Genomic DNA, 22,229 nt, shown 5'->3' on the forward strand with positions numbered 1-22,229 from the left:
AATGATGTTTCACATCTCTATCTGTGTTTAAATACTTCAGTAATTAAGGAGGAAGAAAGAGATGGCAAGAAAATCTGTCAAGAATAGCAGGAGTTGGGCTCTTCTGGCATCGGAAATCCAGCAGCTAAGGGTTACAATACAGCTGGGAAAAATAAAGCAAGAAGAACATCGCAAGAACTGTAGGATTCTCCGTAAGATCAGTACTAAAAATGTAAAGTGGCACATCAACCACAGGGATTGTCTCCTCAACTTTCTCCAAATTATATTGCGATATTCGGAGACGGCTACTCAAGTTCTCAGGCTATTGAATAAGTTTCGAAAGTTGTGCAAAATGGCTTACCTCAGCTGCACTTTGATATAACATGCATCGATACGTGAGTTGGCGAAGCATAATTAAGCATCTAGTTTGGCCTGCCAACTATCTGCTGACCATATTGGTTTGCAGCCAGCCAGCCTCCTCTGTACAGTTCAAGAACGTCAGCAATCAAATCTCCTTGGTGTCCTCTGAGAGCTAGACTGCCAGGATTGCTGGGTTAACCTCATGTGCCACAGTGGCATTTCACACAGACACTGACCCTGTGAAGAATCTTTTTAGTAAATCTGTCCGTCAGAACAACACATCAGGGATACATTATGCTCTATGTGTAAAGTTAAAGGACAATTCTTTAGCTAATTGTAATTGCAAACCTTAGTTCAGTAAAATAATGGGCCTGAAAATCTGTAGGACAGGCTGCAGGAAAGGACTTCCATCCACCATCAAAGTGCAGCACTGATCCCGCTGGAATTTGCAGTGTCAGTTCATTAACATATTGCATGGTGGACAAGGAATGCAACTCTTCTGCGATGTGGCAGAAAATCACTTGCGGGGAGGGAGCAAACTTATTGCTACAGGATTTAAAAGCCTGTAGCAACTTAAGAGCGGTAGCATCTTCCTGGAAACACAACGGGTAACACGATGGTTTTTATCTCCAGGTTTTCACAGAACGTACATCATCATCATCACAGGCAGTCCCTCGTATCGAGGATGACTTGCTTGCATGCCAAAAAGGGATGAGTTCACAGGTATTTCAAAGAACATAAGAACATAAGAATTAGGAACAGGAGTAGGCCATCTAGCCCCTCGAGCCTGCTCCACCATTCAACAAGATCATGGCTGATCTGGCCGTGGACTCAGCTCCACTGACCCGCCCGCTCCACGTAACCCTTAATTCCCTTATTGGTTAAAAATCTATCTATCTGTGATTTGAATACATTCAATGAGCTAGCCTCAACTGCTTCCTTGGGCAGAGAATTCCACAGATTCACAACCCTCTGGGAGAAGAAATTCCTTCTCATCTCGGTTTTAAATTGGCTCCCCCGTATTTTGAGGCTGTGCCCCCTAGTTCTAGTCTCCCCGACCAGTGGAAACAACCTCTCTCTTGTCTATCCCTTACATTATTTTAAATGTTTCGATAAGATCACCCCTCATCCTCTGAACTCCAACGAGTAAAGACCCAGTCTACTCAATCTATCATCATAAGGTAACCCCCTCATCTCCGGAATCAGCCGAGTGAATCGTCTCTATACCCCCTCCAAAGCTAGTATATCTTTCCTTAAGTAAGGTGACCAAAACTGCATGCAGTACTCCAGGTGCGGCCTCACCAATACCCTATACAGTTGTAGAAGGACCTCCCTGCTTTTGTACTCCATCCCTCTCGCAATGAAGGCCAACATTCCATTCGCCTTCCTGATTACCTGCTGCACCTGCAAACTAACTTTTTGGGATTCATGCACAAGGACCCCCAGGTCCCTCTGCACCGCAGCATGTTGTAATTTCTCCCCATTCAAATAATATTCCCTTTTACTGTTTTTTTTTTCCAAGGTGGATGATCTCACATTTCCCGACATTGTATTCCATCTGCCAAACCTTAACCTATCTAAATCTCTTTGCAGCCTCTCTGTATCCTCTACACAACCCGCTTTCCCACTAATCTTTGTGTCATCTGCAAATTTTGTTACACTACACTCTGTCCCCTCTTCCAGGTCATCTATGTATATTGTAAACAGTTGTGGTCACAGCACCGATCCCTGTGGCACACCACTAACCACTGATTTCCAACCCGAAAAGGACCCATTTATCCCGACTCTCTGCTTTCTGTTAGCCAGCCAATTCTCGATCCATGCTAATACATTTCCTCTGACTCCGCGTACCTTTATCTTCTGCAGTAACCTTTTGTGTGGCACCTTATCAAATGCCTTTTGGAAATCTAAATACACCACATCCATCGTTACACCTCCATCCACCATGCTCATTATATCCTCAAAGAATTCCAGTAAATTAGTTCAACATGATTTCCCCTTCATGAATCCATGTTGCGTCTGCTTGATTACACTATTCCTATCTAGATGTCCCCTATTTTTTCCTTAATGATAGCTTCAAGCATTTTCCCCACTACAGATGTTAAACTAACCAGCCTATAGTTACCTGACTTTTGTCTACCCCCTTTTTTAAAACAGAGGCGCTACGTTAGCTGCTTTCCAATCCGCTGGTACCTTCCCAGAGTCCAGAGAATTTTGGTAGATTATAACGAATGCATCTGCTATAACTTCCGCCATCTCTTTTAATACCCTGGGATGCATTTCATCAGGACCAGGGGACTTGTCTACCTTGAGTCCCATTAGCCTGTCCAGCACTACCCCGCTAGTGATAGTGATTGTCTCAAGGTCCTCCCTTCCCACATTCCCATGACCAGCAATTTTTGGCATGGTTTTTGTGTCTTCCACTGTGAAGACCGAAGCAAAATAATTGTTTAAGGTCTCAGCCATTTCCACATTTCCCATTATTAAATCCCCCTTCTCATTTTCTAAGGGACCAACATTTACTTTAGTCACTCTTTTCCATTTTATATATTGGTAAAAGCTTTTACTATCTGTTTTTATGTTTTGCGCAAGTTTATTTTCGTAATCTATCTTTCCTTTCTTTATTGCTTTCTTAGTCATTCTTTGCTGTCGTTTAAAATTTTCCCAATCTTCTAGTTTCCCACTAACCTTGGCCACCTTATATGCATTGGTTTTTAATTTGATACTCTCCTTTAGTTCCTTGGTTATCCACTGCTGGTTATCCCTTCTCTTACTGCCCTTCTTTTTCACTGGAATATATTTTTGTTGAGCACTATGAAAGAGCTCCTTAAAAGTCCTCCACTGTTCCTCAATTGTGCCACCGTTTAATCTGTGTTTCCAGTCTACTTTAGCTAACTCTGCCCAAATCCCACTGTAGTCCCCTTTGTTTAAGCATAGTACGCTCATTTGAGACACTACTTCCTCACCCTCAATCTGTATTACAAATTCAACCATACTGAGATCACTCATTCCGAGAGGATCTTTTACCAGGAGATAATTTATTATTCCTGTCTCATTACACAGGACCAGATCTAAGAAAGCTTGCTCCCTTGTAGGTTCTGTAACATACTGTTCTAAGAAACAATCCTGTATGCATTCTATGAATTCCTCCTCAAGGCTACCCCGTGCAATTTGATTTGACCAATCGATATGTAGGTTAAAATCCCCCATGATTACTGCCGTTCCTTTTTTACATGCCTCCATTATTCCCTTGATTATTGCCCGCCCCAGTGTGAAGTTATTATTTGGGGGCCTATAAACTACGCCCACCAGTGACTTTTTCCCCTTACTATCTCTAATCTCCACCCACAATGATTCAACATTTTGTTCATTAGAGCCTATATCGTCTCTCATAACTGCCCTGATATCATCCTTTATTAACAGAGCTACCCCACCTCCTTTCCCTGTTTTGCAGGGAAATGACCTCGGCGCTACCTTCCTTGCACTGCTCTTCCTGCTGGCCTTCCATTCCCTATCTGGCTGTGGACCCTTCACCTGCGGTAAGACCAACTCACTAAACGTGCTACTCACATCATTCTCAGCATCGTGGATGCTCCAGAGTGAATCCACCCTCAACTCCAATTCCGCAACGCGGACCGTCAGGAGCTGGAAGCGGATACACTTCCCGTACACGTAGTCGTCAGGGACACCGGAAGTGTCCCTGAGTTCCCACATGGTACAGGAGGAGCATATCACGTGACCGAGCTCTCCTGCCATGACTTAACCCTTAGATACACTTAAATTGGCAACAACAATGCTAATGCTTACTCACTGTTATAGAAGAGAAAAAAGAAAAACTACTCACCAATCACCAGCCAATCACTTACCCCTTTGGCTGTGATGTCACCTTTCTATTTCTTTCTACTTCTTTTTTGCCTTCTCCCTGTAGCTGCACACGCACGCCTTTTGTAGGCCTCTCTGACTCACGCTGCTCCCGACTCAGCGACGTCTCTCCACGCACCTCCCGACTTTTTATAGGCCTCACCAACGGACTCACGCTGCTCCCGACTCAGCGACCTGATATTCCAGGTTGCGAACTATATGTTGAAGGGTGGAAGATGCCTGTGCGTGGATTTTTTTAACGTGGGGTGGCCGTTGCACACAGGCTTGACAGAGCTAGGTCTTGGTCCAGTGGCAAGGGTGAACCAAGATGACTGGGGACTAGCTCTGTTGCACGGACCCAGTGAGCACACATATCACAGTGTGGGCTGGCCCGTGCTGCCCCTGGACCCTCACCTCTTCTGGGTCCCGAGCTCACGCCTCTCCTGAGCCCCGATCACGTTGCTCCATGATCCCTCATCGCTCCTCCGCCCCGACCTCGTCTCTCCTGTTGTACTTGCCCATGTTCCAATCAGCGACCTGGATTTTGGTGACATCCAAACCAGTTGCTCTCTTCACAGTCATCGCTCTCCTGCACCAGCATGCGCTGTACTCCTCCTTTAAGGCCCCGACCTACTGCTGCGAGCAGCATGATTCAATATACAGGGGGACCGGCCTCAGAGAAAAAAAAGATGGAACCTGAACATGAGACCGGCCATCATTGAACACGTTGTTGGGAGAGCCGAATATGAACGGATGTTAAGAGCAAAGTATAAAGCGAATGAGAGGTTGATGGGCTCACCATCTCTTATTGGGGCAATAATTCCATAGGGTGAAATATATACATCCTGAACATATTGATCCATGCAGACTTTTGCAGCTCTGGTTAATTTAAAATATTCCAAATATTAACTTAAGTTCCCACCTGTCCTTGCATTAAAAGCTGGGTTTAAAGGTGAGATTCAGACTTCAGGCACCTCGTTCACTCTCTTTCTCTCTCTCTCGAGAATTTATCCCGGTATGTGGAGTGGGCTCAATTCAGTATCAGATCTCTCACTTATAGTTTCCAACTCACATTGGGCCGGTGCTGCATCTACCCAATGTGGGTCAGAAACTATGGGCTAGTTTTTCCACTTTTTTTGCATGCTTAACGCCCACTTGACATTGATTTTACCACTGAAATGACATATAATGCCCAGATAGCTCCCATTTATCCACAAAATGGAAACTGTCGCCCATTTTTTGGACACTTATCGGTGAGCGTTACTTTCCCCATGTGCGTAATGCCAGGAAAAAATAATACCGCCCGCCCACTTTTTTGGGGCGGAATCATTAGAATAGGCGAAATCAACGCCCATCATATTGCCCGGCGTTAGTTTCCGCACGGAATTAATGCCGAGATTCAATAATACCGACCGTCCACTTTATTTTGTCGTAAAGATCACATTTGCCAAAACTGACGCCCAGGAGATCGCCTATCATTACTTTCACCACCTCGCACACATATCACCCACAATATCGCCCGTCCAAAAAAACGCCCGGAAAAAGTGGAACTAACCAGAACTACTCACAGCGTTATGGATCACATGTCACATCATTTAAAAGGCTGCTCTGCTTCAACCTCGGGGGAGTTCGGATGTACTCTGGAGGTGTTTGGAGGTGATGTGAACATCTGAACAAACATCTTTGTCATACTGTGAACGATTGGAATTTAATAGGTGTCTTCATTGGGACATTCATTCTCTGTGACCAATCGGTGAAAACCAGATAGCTACTGCAATGGGGCCTATCCTTTCTCACCCTCTCTTGATGACCAATTACATGCTGCAGACTCGAGATGGCCGAAGGTACGCTGAGCAATATTATGTGCCTAATGTAAGGCATGCCAGACGGATGAGGAGGTCCAGACGTTACACCCCCCCGCAAGTACACGGAGAAGCAGTCTTACTTCAACTTGTCCGACATCACCTGCCTTCAGAGACTGCGCTTCCACAAAGGGGTCATCACTGAGGTATGCCAGCTCATAAGAAGAGATCTGCAGCCTACCAGCACCATCAGTACTGCACTGTCCGTCGAAGTCAAAGCCACCACGGCACTGTCGTTCTACGCATCGGGTTCTTTTCAGGCCTCTGCTGGCGATATTTGCGGTCTATCTCATCATGCCACACATTGCTGCATTAGACAGGTCACTGAAGCCCTGTACGTACACAGGATGGACTTTATCAGCTTTCCTATGACCAGGGAGGCACAGAGTGAGAGGGCTCTAGGATCCTCCAGAATTGCAAACTTCCCCAAGGTGCAGGGAGCAATAGACTGTAAGCACATCGCGATGCGGGCATCTTTTCAGGATGCAGAGGTTTTCAGGAACCGCAAGGGATTCCACTCCCTGAATGTGCAACTCGTTGTCGACCACCAGCAAATTATACTGGCAGTGAATGCTCAATTTCCGGGCAGCATCCATGATGCTCACATCCTGCGTGACAGCACTGTATCTGACTTGTTTAACAATCAGCCACAGGGTCAATGCTGGCTGCTTGGTGACAAAGGATATGGCCTTGCTACCTGGCTGATGACCCTACTGCATGACACCCACACCGAAGCCGAGAGGCGATACAATAAGAGCCACTCGCAATACCATGGAGAAAACCATTGGAGTGCTTAAGCAGCGCTTTAGATGCCTGGACCACTCAGGAGGCGAGCTCCAATACCACCCTGAGCAGGTAGCTCAATTCGTGATGGTGTGCTCCATGCTGCACAACTTGGCTATCAGGAGGGGACAAGAATTGCCTGAATAGTCTGACAGTCCACCTCACCAGAGAGAGGAAGAGGAGGACGTGGAGGTGGACACTGGCATCGGCCCAGACAATCAGGCTGATGCTGAAGCCATGCCCCCGCCCCCCTGTAGATTGCATGAAAGGGCCTGTGGTGGCACGAGAGTTGCAAGACTCTTGGGCCCAAGTTTCCGATTTTGATGAAAATGACGCACCTCCGAGACTTATGTGACCTGCCTGGGCTCGAAGGTGCGCCGGAATCTTCTTCAGCAATTCTCTGGTCCTCCTGGAGCATGGCATGGCATGGCGTGGCTCAGCATAGTCTCCCTGGGGTGGAGCAAGCCTATCGCAGTCTGCAGGGGGGCGGGGCTAAGCCCCTGCGTGTCTTTGACAGCCGGCTTCCTAGCGTGTGCGCGTTGCAACGGCAATGGGACCTTGACCTTGGCAATCGGCCTTTTAAAGGGAGAACGTGGCACGCATTTAAAGCTGGCTGGGATTTTTGGTTGCAGGTAGGAAAAGGATTGAACATTATTTTATTGATTCTTGTGCAAAGGTGCCGCATAGGTGCAAGCAAGGACATTTAAAGGGAAAACGTGGCACTCTGTTACAGCGAGCTGTGTGATTTTTGGGTGCAGGAAGGGAAGGAGTGAAAAGTCTTAAGTGATTCTTGGAGTGCAAAGGGGTGCTGCACACGTGCATGCAAGAAAAGGACTGTGTTTTTAATAATCACTGAGTGGAAATCCAGTACCTGTACAGCAATGCATGAACATGCAGCGAGAACGAAGAACTTCTTGCATGACGAAGTCAAGACACTAGTTAATGTCATTGAGGGTAGATGGCAGGAGCTGGACACCAGCAACAGAGGCCGCACAAAGGTGGCACCCAAAGAAATCAAGAAATGCTGGGACCTAGTTGCAGACAAATATTGCGCAGTGGTGAATACCAGGAGATCTGGAGCCCAGTGTAAAAAGAAATGGCAGGATCTTGGTCAAGTCATTAGTGTAAGTAATATCTTCATTTTCTCAATGGAATTGCAATTGTAAATGTGACCAGCTGTATATTCCCCACCCGACAGAAAGGCACCCTCTCTAAAAAGTTACATTTTCATAATTGCAGAAGAAATTGGCTCACAACAAAAGGGAAAGAACACGAACAGAAGGAGGCCCGCTAAATCTGCACCCACTGACACCCTTGGAACAGAGGGTCGCTGCCATGATGAGTCGTGCCTGGAGAAAGGCAATCAGTGATGCACAAGCTGGGCCCACAAGCTTGGGAGGGGGTAAGTCCTGAAAATGCATCGTGACACTTTAAATCATCCTGCTGCCTCGCCTGCTATGTGCGAGACTATCCATGTCACCCATCCTGGCCACTCCTGTGCTGCTAACCATTTGACTGTTCGGTTATATTTTGCAGAACATGATGTTAGTCCAGAAGATTCAGAGGAAGAGTCGGATGCATGCGATCAAGACCAAGGTGGTGACGGGGAGGAGGGGGGAATGGATATGTGTTTAGGGAAGACTGTCGATCGTAATATGGATCAGTCCATAGTGCAGGGCCTTACTATCCCAGAGAATACCATGAATTCTCCCCCAACATTCCACTCCTTCATCCAACCCCCATCCTTCCGTGGTGCTTTAAGTTCTGTTGCGGCATGTCATCGCCTCCTCGCGTACCCATCCGCGCTTAGTGATGCAAGTTCTGGTAAGACGTTCCATGGTTTCACATCCTTCAAGATTGAGGGTCACAGTGGTGGTGGTGGAATGCAGCTTGGAACAACCAGTTCCCCACTATCAGAGGTAGAGGATCCCAGTGGTGGTGGTAGAATGCAGCTTGTAGCACCTAGGGCCTCATTCTCAGAGGTAGAGGGTCACGGTGGTGGTGGTAGAATGCATCGTGGAACACCCAGGGCCCCAGTGTCAGAAGAAGCCGGTCCCAGTGGTGGTGGTGGTGGGGGTGGAATGCAGTGTGGAACACCCAGGGCCCCACTGTCAGAGGAAGCGGGACCCAGTGGTGGTGGTGGCGGTGGTGGAATGCAGTGTGGAACACCCAGGGCCCCACCGTCCCACCCTGCGCCTCGTACTGGAGTGGTGCCACGAGGCAGAGCCGGGGAGAGAGTAAGGAGAACCCGAGTAGGCTCTCCTGAGATGCAGCGTTCAACAAATGGGCTTGACGTTATTGCATTGGGTGTGGAGGGCAATGACCTTACCCGTTCACTCGAGGGCACCATCAGAGGGGTTGGTGATGAGTTGACTGCGCTGTGTGGGCAAATAGTATTATGCCACGTGAACTGAGTGCGGGAATGGCACGGCCAGTGCAAATGCTGGCAGAGGCCATCGAAAAGTTAGCTGCTGCAATAAGCGCACACCTCCCTACCAATCAAATGCCCCTCCCATTGCAATCCCAGTATCAGCCTCTGTAGAGATCCAAGCTGGGACCGCCCCCCCCGCTCTCTCCCCCCCCCCACCCTCTCTCTTCCCCTATCCCCCCCCACCCCTTCTCTTCCCCTATACCCCCGCCCATGAGGCAGTGCACATGCACCGAGATGTGGATGAGAGCTGGGTGCAGCCTTTCTTTGCTGCTGGTGTTGTTGTAGTAGATTTGATGCCACTGTTGAAAATGTTTTCAAATTGAAATTGTGTACTAAGTTTTGTAACTGTACAAGTATATAAGTGATCTTAGAGTTTTTAAGTGATCTTAAGTTGTTTAAATTTACTGCGTTAAAAGTTATCTTAAGGTTGTGCAATCATTTTGTTCACACATTGAAATTATTTACTAAGCTTTCTAACTTTACAACGATATAATTGTTTGGGGTTGTTAAGTGATCGGAAAGAGTCATATCAAATTTGATACAACAATGATTTTATTGCAGTAAAGTAAAGTACATTGTAAACATTTCCATGAAATATATTGTACATTGAAACAGAATCATGACAAGAATGGTTTTATTATTATTGCACTAAAGTAAAGTACATCGTGAACATTTCAATAAAGTTTATTACTTAACATTACAACTGATTCGTGGTCCATTATCATACGAAACACAACAATTAGGAACACCTGCAAAAGATAAACATCCTTCACCCCTTCAGTCATGCGTGCCTCCCGCACCTAGCCATGAACGAGGGGTGTGCTGGTATGGCGTGTCGTGGCTTGGAAATCTCTCCTGCTGCAGTGGATTGGGTGTCCATGGACCAAGGAAGCCAGCGACTAATTGCCCTACAGTATCTGAGACACACAGATCGGTCCTGCTGCTGACTGCGAGGGGTTGGGTTGGGGGCTGGGGGGGTGGGGGGTGTGGTGGGGAGGGGAAGAGTGCTGTTGGGAGTGTAGGAGTGAGGAAGGACACACGGAGCGAAGGGTTGGGAGGTGGGGGAAGAGTGCTGCTGGGGGCGTGGGAGACAATGGTGGGTTAGGGTGGCTTACAACACGTTACTCTAACAGTCTGTCCCTGACAGGCACAATGCCAAACAGTTAGTTTTACAAATGAGGTGAGTCATTCAAGTAATAGGTTGGACTAATGGGGTATGATGATTTCCAAAGGATCAAATTAGGCATAATTAGGTGTTAATGTGCCTGCCTCAGCCGGGAGCCTACACTTGTTTAATTATAAAAAAAGAACCAACTATCCTCATTCAGCAGATATAAGGCAAGATATCATCGAAAGAGGTTTTAGGTCATATATGTGATGTGTTTAATACTTCAGTCCTTTTTTGTGTTTAATTCCAACCCCCCCCCCCACCCCACTCCAGTTGTGCCTGCACTGAGCTTAACTCTAGGTAAGGTTATTCTGAACTTACAAAAGTGGGCACTTACTCCATCCTAAGTTAGTTTGTAGTAAGTTTTCACTGCTGAAACTTGCAAAACAGACCTGAGTGGCTGGACATACCCACTTTTGAAAAAAAAAATACCTTACCTAAAGCCAACCTAAACAACCTCACTAGAACTGGAGCAAACTAATATCCAAGAATTGCAATTTCTAACATACTCCAAACTAAACTAGTTGCTCCAAAAAACTAGGAGCAACTCCACCTAAAACTTGGGCCCCTTATGTCAGGAGCTTATAAATGCCTGAAAGAACGCTGGTGGTATTTACAAGGCTGACACACTGCTGGGTGTGCAGGTCATACATCAACAGTGGGCATCACCTTGGTGACAGTTAAAGTTTAAGTTGATTGAAGTTAAGTGTAATGATACACTTTGATGTTAAGGAATCACCAGTGTGTAATGGTGCAGCTTTCTGAGCCAATTCGCAACAAAGTTTTGTCGAATAAAAAACATTTAAAGCGAACATTTGTCTGAAATCATAAGTATTTCTGTAAAAACCAACCCTCCTGCACCCCTTTCCCCTCCTGACTCCAAGCTGCCTGGCCGAGGAGTTCCTCAGGCGATGCTTCATTGGGCGGGGGGATGACGGGCAAACTGCTGCTTGGATGGATATGGGAGAGGGCGGTCCCGAGGTGGGAACGTGCTCCGAGCCAGAAGCAAGATGTTGCTCCTGGCTCTCGTGTGTCATTGGTAATGGGGGTGCGGCACCTTGGGGTGCAGTGCCGCGCTCCGAGACCACAGGGAGCCCTCTGCCACCAGTGTAACTGGCTAACAGCTCCAGGGCCTCCACCATCCCTTCCATGTTATATATTATTTGTTGGACAAAAACTCGGTGCCAACTATGTTCTTGGTGCTTAGTAGGCTTTTTGCTGCTGGTGAATCTCCGTCGTGCCTCCCACAACAGCCAAACAAGCACAGACCACACCCACATACACTTTCAGTCCCTCTCAGCTCCCTCTCTCTCTCTGTCTTCTCTTCTGCGCATGTCATGATGACCCTTGACCTCCTGAATCGCAGGAATCAAGCGTTGCCATGTCATGTCCTAGGCGGAGTGTTTGTTAGTGCTGTTGGGGAGGGTTTAAACTAATATGGCAGGGGGAATGGGAATCTATGCAGAGAGGCAGAGGGAAGTAAAAAGGGGGCAGAAGCAAAAGGTAGGAAGGAGAAAAGTAAGAGTGGAGGGCAGAGAAACCAAGGGCAAAAATCAAAAAGGGCCACATTACAACATAATTCTAAAAGGATAAAGAGTGTTAAAAAAACAAGCCTGAAGGCTCTGAATCTCAATGTGAAGAGCATTATTAATAAGGTGGATGAATTAACTGCACTGATAGCTGTTAACGGGTATGATGTAATTGGGATTATGGAGACATGGCTCCAGGGTAACCAAGGCTGGGAACTCAACATCCAGGGGTATTCAATATTCAGAAAGGAGAGGCTGAAAGGAAACGGAGGTGGGATAGTGTTACTGGTTAAAGAGGAGATTAATGCAATAGTAAGGAAGGACGTTAGCTTGGATGATATGGAATCTGTATGGGTAGAGCTGCAAAACACCAAAGGGCAGAAAACGTGAGTGGGAGTTGTCTCAACAAACGGTAGTAGTGAGGTTGGGGATGGCATCAAACAGGAAATTTGGTATGCTTGCAATAAAGGTACAGCAGTTATCATGGGTGACTTTAACCTACATATTGATTGGGCTAACCAAACTGGTAGCAGTATTGTGGAGGAGGATTTCCTGGAGTGTATAAGGGATGGTTTTCTAAACCAATATGTCGAGGAACCAACTAGAGAGCAGGCCATTCTAGTCTGGGTCTTGTGTAATGAGAGAGGATTAATTAGCAATCTTGTTGTGCGAGGCCCCTTGGGGAAGAGAGATTATACTATGGTAGAATTCCTCATTAAGATGGAGAGTGACACAGTTAATTCAGAGACTACGGCCCTGAACTCAAAGAAAGGTAACTTCGATGGTATGAGATGTGAATTGGCTAGGATAGACTGGTGAATCATACTTAAAGGGTTGACGGTAGATAGGCAATGGCAGACATTTAAAGATCACATGGATGAACTTCAACAATTGTACATCCCTGTCTGGCGTAAAAATAAAACGGGGAAGGTGGCTCAACCATGGCAAACAAGGGAAATTAGGGATAGTGTTAAATCCAAGGAAGAGGCATATAAATTGGCCAGAAAAAGCAGCAAATCTGAGGACTGGGAGAAATTTAGAATTCAGCAGAGGAGGACTAAGGGTTTAATTAAGAGGGGGAAAATAGAGTATGAAAGGAAGCTTGCAGGGAACATAAAAACTGACTGCAAAAGCTTCTACAGATATGTGAAGAGAAAAAGATTAGTGAAGACTAATGTAGGTCACTTGCAGTCAGAATCAGGTGAATTCATAATGGAGAACAAAGAAATGGCAGACCAATTGAACAAATACTTTGACTCTGTCTTCACTAAGGAAGACACAAATAACCTTCCGGAAATACTAGGGGACCGATAATCTAGCGAGAAGGAGGAACTGAGGGAACTGAGGGAAATCCTTATTAGTCAGGAACTGGTGTTAGGGAAATTGGTGGGATTGACGGCTGATAAATCCCCAGGGCCTGATAGTCTGCATCCCAGAGTACTTAAGGAAGTGGCCTTAGAAATAGTAGATGCATTGGTGGTCATTTTCCAACATTCCATGGATTCTGGATCAGTTCCTATGGATTGGAGGGTAGCTAATGTAACCCCACTTTTTAAAAAAGGAGGGAGAGAGAAAACAGGGAATTATAGACTGGTTAGCCTGACATCGGTAGTGGGGAAAATGCAGGAATCAATTATTAAAGATGTAATATCAGCGCATTTGGAAAGCAGTGACAGGATCGGTCCAAGTCAGCATGGATTTATGAAAGAGAAATCATGCTTGACACATCTTCTAGAATTTTTTGAGGATGTAACTAGTAGAGTGGATAAGGGAGAACCAATGGATGTGGTGTATTTGGACTTTCAAAAGGCTTTTGACAAGGTCCCACACAAGAGATTAGTGTTCAAAATTAAAGCACATGGTATTGAGGGTAATGTATTGACGTGGATAGAGAACTGGTTGGCAGACAGGAAGCAAAGCGTGGGAATAAACGCGTCCTTTTAAGAATGGCAGGGAGTGACTAGTGGGATACCGCAAGGCTCAGTGCTGGGACCCCAGCTATTTACAATATACATTAATGATTTTGACGAAGGAATTGAATGTAATATCTCCAAGTTTGCAGATGACACTAAGCTGGGTGGTAGTGTGAGCTGTGAGGAGGATGCTAAGAAGCTGCAGGTGACTTGGACAGGTTAGGTGAGTGGGCAAATGCCTGGCAGATGCAGTATAATGTGGATACGTGTGAGGTTATCCACTTTGGTGGCAAAAACAGGAAGGCATATTATTATCTGAATGGTGACAGATTAGGAAAAGGGGAGGTGCAACGAGACCTGGGTGTCATAGTACATCAGTCATTGAAAGTAGGCATGCAGGTATAGCAAGCAGTAAAGAAAACAACTGGCATGTTGGCCTTCATAGCGAGAGGATTTGGGTATAGAACAGGGAGGTCTTACTGCAGCTGTACAGTGCCTTGGTGAGACCACACCTTGAGTATTGTGTGCAGTTTTGGTCTCCTAATCTGAGGAAGGACATTCTTGCTATTGAGGGAGTGCAGCGAAGGTTCACCAGACTGATTCCCGGGATGGCAGGACTGACATATGAAGAAAGACTGGATCGACTCGGCTTATATTCACTGAAATTTAGAAGAATGAGAGGGCATCTCATAGAAACATATAAAATTCTGACGGGATTGGACAGGTTAGAAGCAGAAAGAATGTTCCCAATGTTGGGGAAGTCCAGAACCAGGGGTCACATTCTAAGGATAAGGGGTAAGCCATCTAGGACCGAGATGAACATAAGAACATAAGAACATAAGAATTAGGAACAGGAGTAGGCCATCTAGCCCCTCGAGCCTGCTCCGCCATTCAACAAGATCATGGCTGATCTGGCCGTGGGCTCAGCTCCACTTACCCACCCGCTCCCCATAACCTTTAATTCCTTTATTGGTTAAAAATCTATCTATCTGTGATTTGAATACATTCAATGAGCTAGCCTCAACTGCTTCCTTGGGCAGAGAATTCCACAGATTCACAACCCTCTGGGAGAAGAAATTCCTTCTCAACTCAGTTTTAAATTGGCTCCCCCGTATTTTGAGGCTGTGCCGCCGAGGAGAAACCTTTTCACTCAGAGAATTGTGAACCTATGGAGGAGGCAGCGGGACTTCAAGCGGAGAGTTTGTGAGGCGGCCTATAAAAGGCCCGAGATCGAGGAGGCAGCAGGACTTTGAGCGGGGAGTTCGTGAGACAGCCTATAAAAAGCCCGAGATTGAGGAGGCAGCAGGACTTTGAGCGGGAGTTCGTGAGGCGGCTGATAAAAGGCCCGAGATCGCGGAGGCAGTGGGACTTCGAACGGGGAGTTTGTGAGGCTTGCTGGTGCAGCTGCAGGGGCAGAAGGTAAACAAAGAAGTAGAAAGAATCGAAAGGTGACGTCACAGCCAAGGGGGTAAGTGATTGGCTGGTGATTGGTGAGTAGTTTTTCTTTTTCTTTTCCTTTATCAGTAGGTAACCTTTATCATTGTTGTTGCCAATTAAGTTAATTTAAGGGTTAAGTATGGCAAGAAAGCTCGGACACGTGTTATGCTCCTCCTGTAATATATGGGAAGTCAGGGATGCTTCCAGTGTCCCTGACAACTACATGTGCGGGAAGTGTATCCGACTGCAGCTCCTGACAGACCGCGTTGCGGCACTGGAGCTGCGGGTGGATTCACACTGGAGCATCCGTGATGCTGAGGATGCTGTGAATAGCATGTTTAGTGAGTGGGCCACACCGCAGGTAAAGGTTCCACAGGCAGATAGCAAACGGGTGACCAACAGGAAGAGCAGTGGAAGGAAGGTGGTGCAGAGGTCCCCTGTGGTCACCCCCTGCAAAACAGATACACTGCTTTGTGTACTGTTGAAGGGGATGACTCATCAGGGGAGAGCAGCAGCAGCCAAGTTCATGGCACCGTGGGTGTCTCTGATACACAGGAGGGCAGCAAAAAGAGTGGGAGAGCTATAGTGGTAGGGGATTCTATTGTAAGGGGAATAGATAGACATTTCTGCGGTCGCAATCGAGACTCCAGGATGGTATGTTGCCTCCCTGTTGCAAGGGTCAAGGATGTCTCGGAGCAGGTGCAGGACATTCTGGAGGGGGAGGGTGAACAGCCAGTTGTTGTGGTGCATATAGGTACCAACGATATAGGGAAAAAAAGGGATGAGGTCCTACAAGCAGAATTTAGGGAGCTAGGAGTTAAATTAAAAAGTAGGACCTCAAAGGTAGTAATCTCAGGATTGCTACCAGTGCCACGTGCTAGTCAGAGTAGGAATCGCAGGATAGCTCAGATGAATATGTGGCTTGAGGAGTGGTGCAGAAAGGAGGGATTCAAATTCCTGGGACATTAGAACCAGTTCTGGGGGAGGTGGGACCAGTACAAACCAGACAGAGTGCACCTGGGCAGGACCGGAACCAATGTCCTAGGGGGAGTGTTTACTGGCGCTGTTAGGGAGGGGTTAAACTATTATGGCAGTGGGATGGGAACCTATGCAGGGAGACAGGGGGAAGTAGAATGGGGGCAGAAGCAAAAGATAGAAAGAAGAAAGGTAATAGTGGAGGTCAGAGAAACCCAAAGCAAAAATCAAAAAGGTCCATATTACAGCAAAACTCTAAAGGGACAAAGTGTGTTAAAAAGACAAACCAGAAGGCTCTGTGCCTCAATGCGAGGAGTATTCGTAATAAGGTGGATGAATTAACTGCTCAGGCAGCAATTAATGAATATGATATAATTGGCATCACAGAGACATGGCTCCAGGGTGACCAAGGCTGGGAACATTCAGAGGTATTCAACATTCAGGAAGGATAGACAGGAACGAAAAGGAGGTCAGGCAGCGTTGCTGGTTAAAGAGGAAATTAACGCAATAGTAAGAAAGGACAATTCGCTTGGATGATGTGGAATCTATATGGGTGGAGCTGCGGAATACCAAGGGGTAGAAAATGCTGGTGGGAGTTGTGTACAGACACCAAACAGTAGTAGTGAGGTTGGGGACTGTATCAAAGAAGAAATTAGGGAGGCATGCAATAAAGGTACAGCAGTTATCATGGGCGACTTTAATCCACATATAGATTGGGCTAACCAAACTGGTAGCAATACGGTGGAGGAGGATTTCCTGGAGTGTATTAGGGATGGTTTTCTAGACCAATATGTCGAGGAACCAACTAGAGGGCTGGCCATCCTATACTGGGTGATGTGTAATGATAAAGGACTAATTAGCAATCTTGTTGTGCGAGGCCCTTTGGGGAAGAGTGACCATAATATGGTAGAATTCTTTATTAAGATGGAGAGTGACACAATTAATTCAGAAACTAGGGTCCTGAACTTAAGGAAAGGTAACTTCGATGGTATGGGACGTGAATTGGCTAGAATTGACTGGCAAATGATACTTAAGTGGGTTGACGGTGGATAGGCAATAGCAAACATTTAAGGATCACATGGATGAGCTTCAACAATTGTACATCTCTATTTGGAGTAAAATTAAAACAGGGAAGGTGGCTCAACCGTGGCTAACAAGGGAAATTAAGGATAGTGTTAAATCCAAGGAAGAGGTATATAAATTGGTCAGAAAAAGCAGCAAACCTGAGGACTGGGAGAAATTTAGAATTCAGCAGAGGAGGACAAAGGGTTTAATTAGGAGGGGGAAAATAGAGTATGAGGATAAACTTGCAGGGAACATAAAAAGTGACTGCAAACGCTTCTGTAGATATGTGAAGAGAAAGAGATTAGTGCAGACAAACTAAGAATAATTGACTATGAAATTAATTTTGACGAAGTACAAGAACATTTAGAAGATACCACTACTGAAAAAATAAGGACTGAATCAATGAATTATAATGGACATGTAGAGTTTGGTCCACTTTATGATCAAGATAATAATAGCCTCGAGGATATTGCTAATTATTTACAACCATAGTAAATTGTGAATTGTGGGATGAAAAATGATGCAATTAGAAGGAAGTTATTGACGACGGATGACTTGACTTTTGAGATTGCTTGTCAGACAGCGAGGTCGATGAGCATGGCTGAACAATATTCCCGAGAATTAAATAATGATTACAATTGTCAGTCAACTGAGGTAAATCACCTGCAGGTTCAAGGTAAAAGACGGGCATGGCCGAAAGTCTCAAAAACTAGAAATTCTACCAGAGCGTCGAAGTCGTGCTATAGGTGCCTGGGACAACACATTACTCAAAGTTGTCCATATGTGATGGCAGAGTGTTTCTTCTGCAGAGAGTCTGGGTATCTTGCGAAGGCATGCCGACTGAAGGGTAAACCAGTTTTTAAAGCTATGAGTCCAGCGTTCAAAGCTATGAGCAGAAATCCATAGAAACTTCCTAGCATGGAAGAACAACAACAGGACGAGGAGATGTTAGAGTTACACGTCATTAGGAGCATGAGGTTAATGGACAGCAATTTGAAAAGCATCAAAATCCACATAGATGTTGCGGGATTCAAGATACCAATGGAAATTGACACGGGTGCCTCCGTGAGTATAATACCGGAGTCACTGTACCGCGAAAATTGCGTGATTTCCAACTGGAGAAATCCAAGATAGAGCTGCGAGGCTACTCGGGAGAGAAAATTCCTGTAGTAGGCCGTATCACCGTACCGGTGAAATATAAAGATCAATTTCAGAACTTGCCTCTAATAAGAGTGAAAGGAGACAAGACTGCTTTACTAGGAAGAAATTGGCTGAGCTCACTGAAGCTGGATTGGAGTAAGATTTTCTGTGTGGAAGTGAGATTTTCGTCAATGGAAGAGGTTATCAAGCAGTATCCGAAGGTGTTCTGCGAAACGGTCATTCCAATCCAAGGCTTCACGGTGAGTGTCAGGGTACAGAAGGACGCTAGATCAGTTCACTGCAAGCCACGTTCTGTACCATATGCACTCAAGGAGAAAGTTGAGCAAGAACTCAAAAGACTAGAGACTGAGAACATTATTTGTAAGATAGATCAATGTAATTGGGCTACACCCATTGTTGTTGTACATAAGTCTGATTGTAAAGTAAGATTGTGTGGTGATTATAAGGTAACCGTAAACCAGGTTCTAGAGGGTAATGTCCCAAAAACATTGCCGAATATAGAAGATTTATTCACAATACTGACAGGTGGTCAGATCTTCTCAAAACTGGATCTTACAAATGCCTACTTACAGCTTGAACTAGATGAGGAGTCCAAGTCATGTTTGACTATAAATACTCATCTAGGCCTATATCAGCTTAATAGGCTACCGTTTGGAGTGTCTTCCGCTCCTGCCATATTCCAAGGGATGATGAACCAGATTTTGCAAGATATTGAAGGGGTAGTATGTTATTTGGATGCCATACTAATTTCAGCACCAAACAGGTAAATTCATAATAAAATATTGAATGAAGTCCTCAAACGGCTAGAGAAGCACAGAGTACGAGTGTCTGCTCGTAAATGTGAGTTATTTAAAAACTCAGTGGAGTACTTAGGGTACAGAGTAGACAAAGATGGTTTGCATCCAACCGTGGAAAAATTGGATGCAATTAGAAATGCACCCACTCCCAGGAATGTCACTGAACTTCGTTCATTCTTGGGTCTTTTGAACTATTATGGGAAGTTCCTACCAAATTTGGCTACAGTATTACATTCACTGAAAGAACTTTTGAAAAAACCGGTCCAGTGGAAGTGGTCAAAAGAATGCGAAACAGCATTCAAGGAGTGTAAAAACAAATTGGTAGAGAGCACCATGTTAGTTCACTACGACATATCTAAGGAGATTAAGTTAGCATGTGATGCCTCTCCGTATGGAGTTGGGGCAGTATCTCTCATGTATTAAATAGTGGGGAGGAGAGACCAATTGCTTTTGCTTCACGCACTCTCAGTGCCAGTGAGAAAAATTATGCGCAAATTGAAAGGGAAGCTTTGGCATTAATTTTTGGGGTCAAAAAGTTTCACAAATACTTGTATGGTCGTAAATTTACCATTGTTATGGACCATAAGCCCCTAACAGCAATCCTCCATCCAAAGTCCCCAGTTCCAACATTAGCTGCAGCCCGAATGCAGAGATGGGCTTTGATTTTGTGAGCATATACATATGATATTGAATACAGAGGATCAGCTGATCACAGTAATGCTGATGCAATGTCTAGATTGCCTTCCAGGTTACACCCGATAGGGAAGAATTGTTTTATTTTTCATACATTGATGAACAGCCAGTCACAGCTGAAGAGATTGGTAGAGCAATCAAACGTGACCCTGTGATGTCAAAGGTGTATGAGTATATTGCAAATGGATGGCCAAACCAGGTAACGGACAAAGATACACTCCATTCTTCATTCGTAGGAATGAATTATCAGTCGATAAAGATTGTATCATGTGGGGTGCAAGAGTGGTTATACTAAATAAATTCAGGTCCAAATTATTCGGAGACCTCCATGACTAGCACCTGGGAATATGCTTGACCAAGAGTTTTGCAGCAGTTATTTATGGTGGCCAGGTCTTGATAAAGATATAGATTACATCGTGAGTCAGTGTACGACATGTGAATCGGTAAGCAAGCAACCACCACCAGTACCATTACAGCCATGGAAATGGCCTCCCAGGGTGTGGCAAAGGCTACATATTGATTTTGCTGAGTTAGATGGACAACAATTGTTCATTGTAATTGATAGCCATTCAAAGTGGGTTGAAGTGTTTCCAATGTGGAAAATAACAACAAGTAAAACATTGGACATTTTATGAAAATTATTTTCTGCATTTGGCCTCCCTGAAGAAATTGTTTCGGATAATGGACCACAATTTCGTTCAGCAGAATTTGCACAATTCACGAGCAAAAATGGTGTGAAATATACCAAGGTTCCACCATACCACCCTGCTTCGAATGGTGCAGCAGAGTGCACTGTACAAATTGTAAAACGTGCCCTCATAAAACAAATGTTAGATCCAAATCCAAGAAAACGACAGTTGTCATTGGATCACAAATTGGCTAATTTTTTGATTACATATCGAAATACTCCTCATCCAACTACTGGCAGAACACCAGCAGAGTTGTTTCTCAAACGACAGCCACGAACCAGATTCTCATTGTTAAAGCCAAATTTGGCACAGTCTGTAGAAGAGACACAATTAAGACAAAAAGAGAATCACGATAAAGGGAGAGTAAAAGAGAGAAGAATGAAATTAAACCAGAAGGTGAGAGTGAAGAACCATCACCATAAATGGTTAAAGTGGTTACCCGGAAGGGTGGTGAAGATATGTGGTCCTCGCACATATTTGGTAAAGATGTTTGATAATGGACAGTTTAGGTTTGTCCATATTGATCATATTTTGCCTACAGACATGGAAGGAGTTGAAGGTGAGAATGTTTCAATTATTTCTGACTTTTCAGATAGTTTTGATATACCAGTAGCAAATCCTGATTCCAATGACTGGAAAAAAATCCAGGAGAGAATCAGAATGAAAGTCTGAGTCTGAGTCAAGGAAACAAAGAGCCTGAAGTTAGAGTGAGTGCAAATAAAAATCAAGGAAATTCCATGGAGGAAAATGTTCCTCAGGATGAGCCTCAAATGAGTGTGAAATCAACACCATGTTTAGAAGGTTCTGTTCGAGAGCGAAGGTATCCTCTTCGAAACAGAAAACAAGTGGTAAAGTTAAATTTGTAAATACGTATAAAAATGAAAATTATTTATGATGTTTGTTATGATGGCTTTTTCATTTAGGAGGGAGAAGTGTAATGTCTATAAGCTTGTAATGCTTGTAGCTCTACACTGTGGATGTGAATGTATTGTGTACTGCAGCTGCATAGTTAATCATTAAACAACAGGCAGCTTTTCCGGAGAGTTCCGAGAGAGCAGCCTGCATGTTAGGAAGCTGTGTGTGCTGTGCTCTGTGAAGATGTCACAGTTCTGTCTTCACGAAAGAAGACACAAATAACCTTCCAGAAATACTAGGGGACCGAAGATCTTGTGAGAATGAAGAACTGAAGGATATCCTTATTAGGCGGGAAATTGTGTTAGGGCAATTGATGGGATTGAATGCCGATAAATCCCTGGGGCCTGATAGTCTGCATCCCAGAGTACTTAAGGAAGTGGCCCTCGAAATAGTGGATGCATTTGTGATCATTTTCCAACAGTCTATTGACTCTGGATCAGTCCCTATGGACTGGAGGGTAGCTGAAAAAACACCACTTTTTAAAAAAGGAGGGAGAGAGAAAACAGGTAATTATAGATCGGTTAGCCTGACATCAGTAGCGGGAAAAATGTTGGAATCAATTATTAAAGATAAAATAGCAGCGCATTTGGAAAGCAGTGACAGGATCAGTC

This window comes from Pristiophorus japonicus, chromosome 2 (assembly GCF_044704955.1).
Source record: "Pristiophorus japonicus isolate sPriJap1 chromosome 2, sPriJap1.hap1, whole genome shotgun sequence".
Lineage (NCBI taxonomy): Eukaryota > Metazoa > Chordata > Chondrichthyes > Pristiophoridae > Pristiophorus > Pristiophorus japonicus.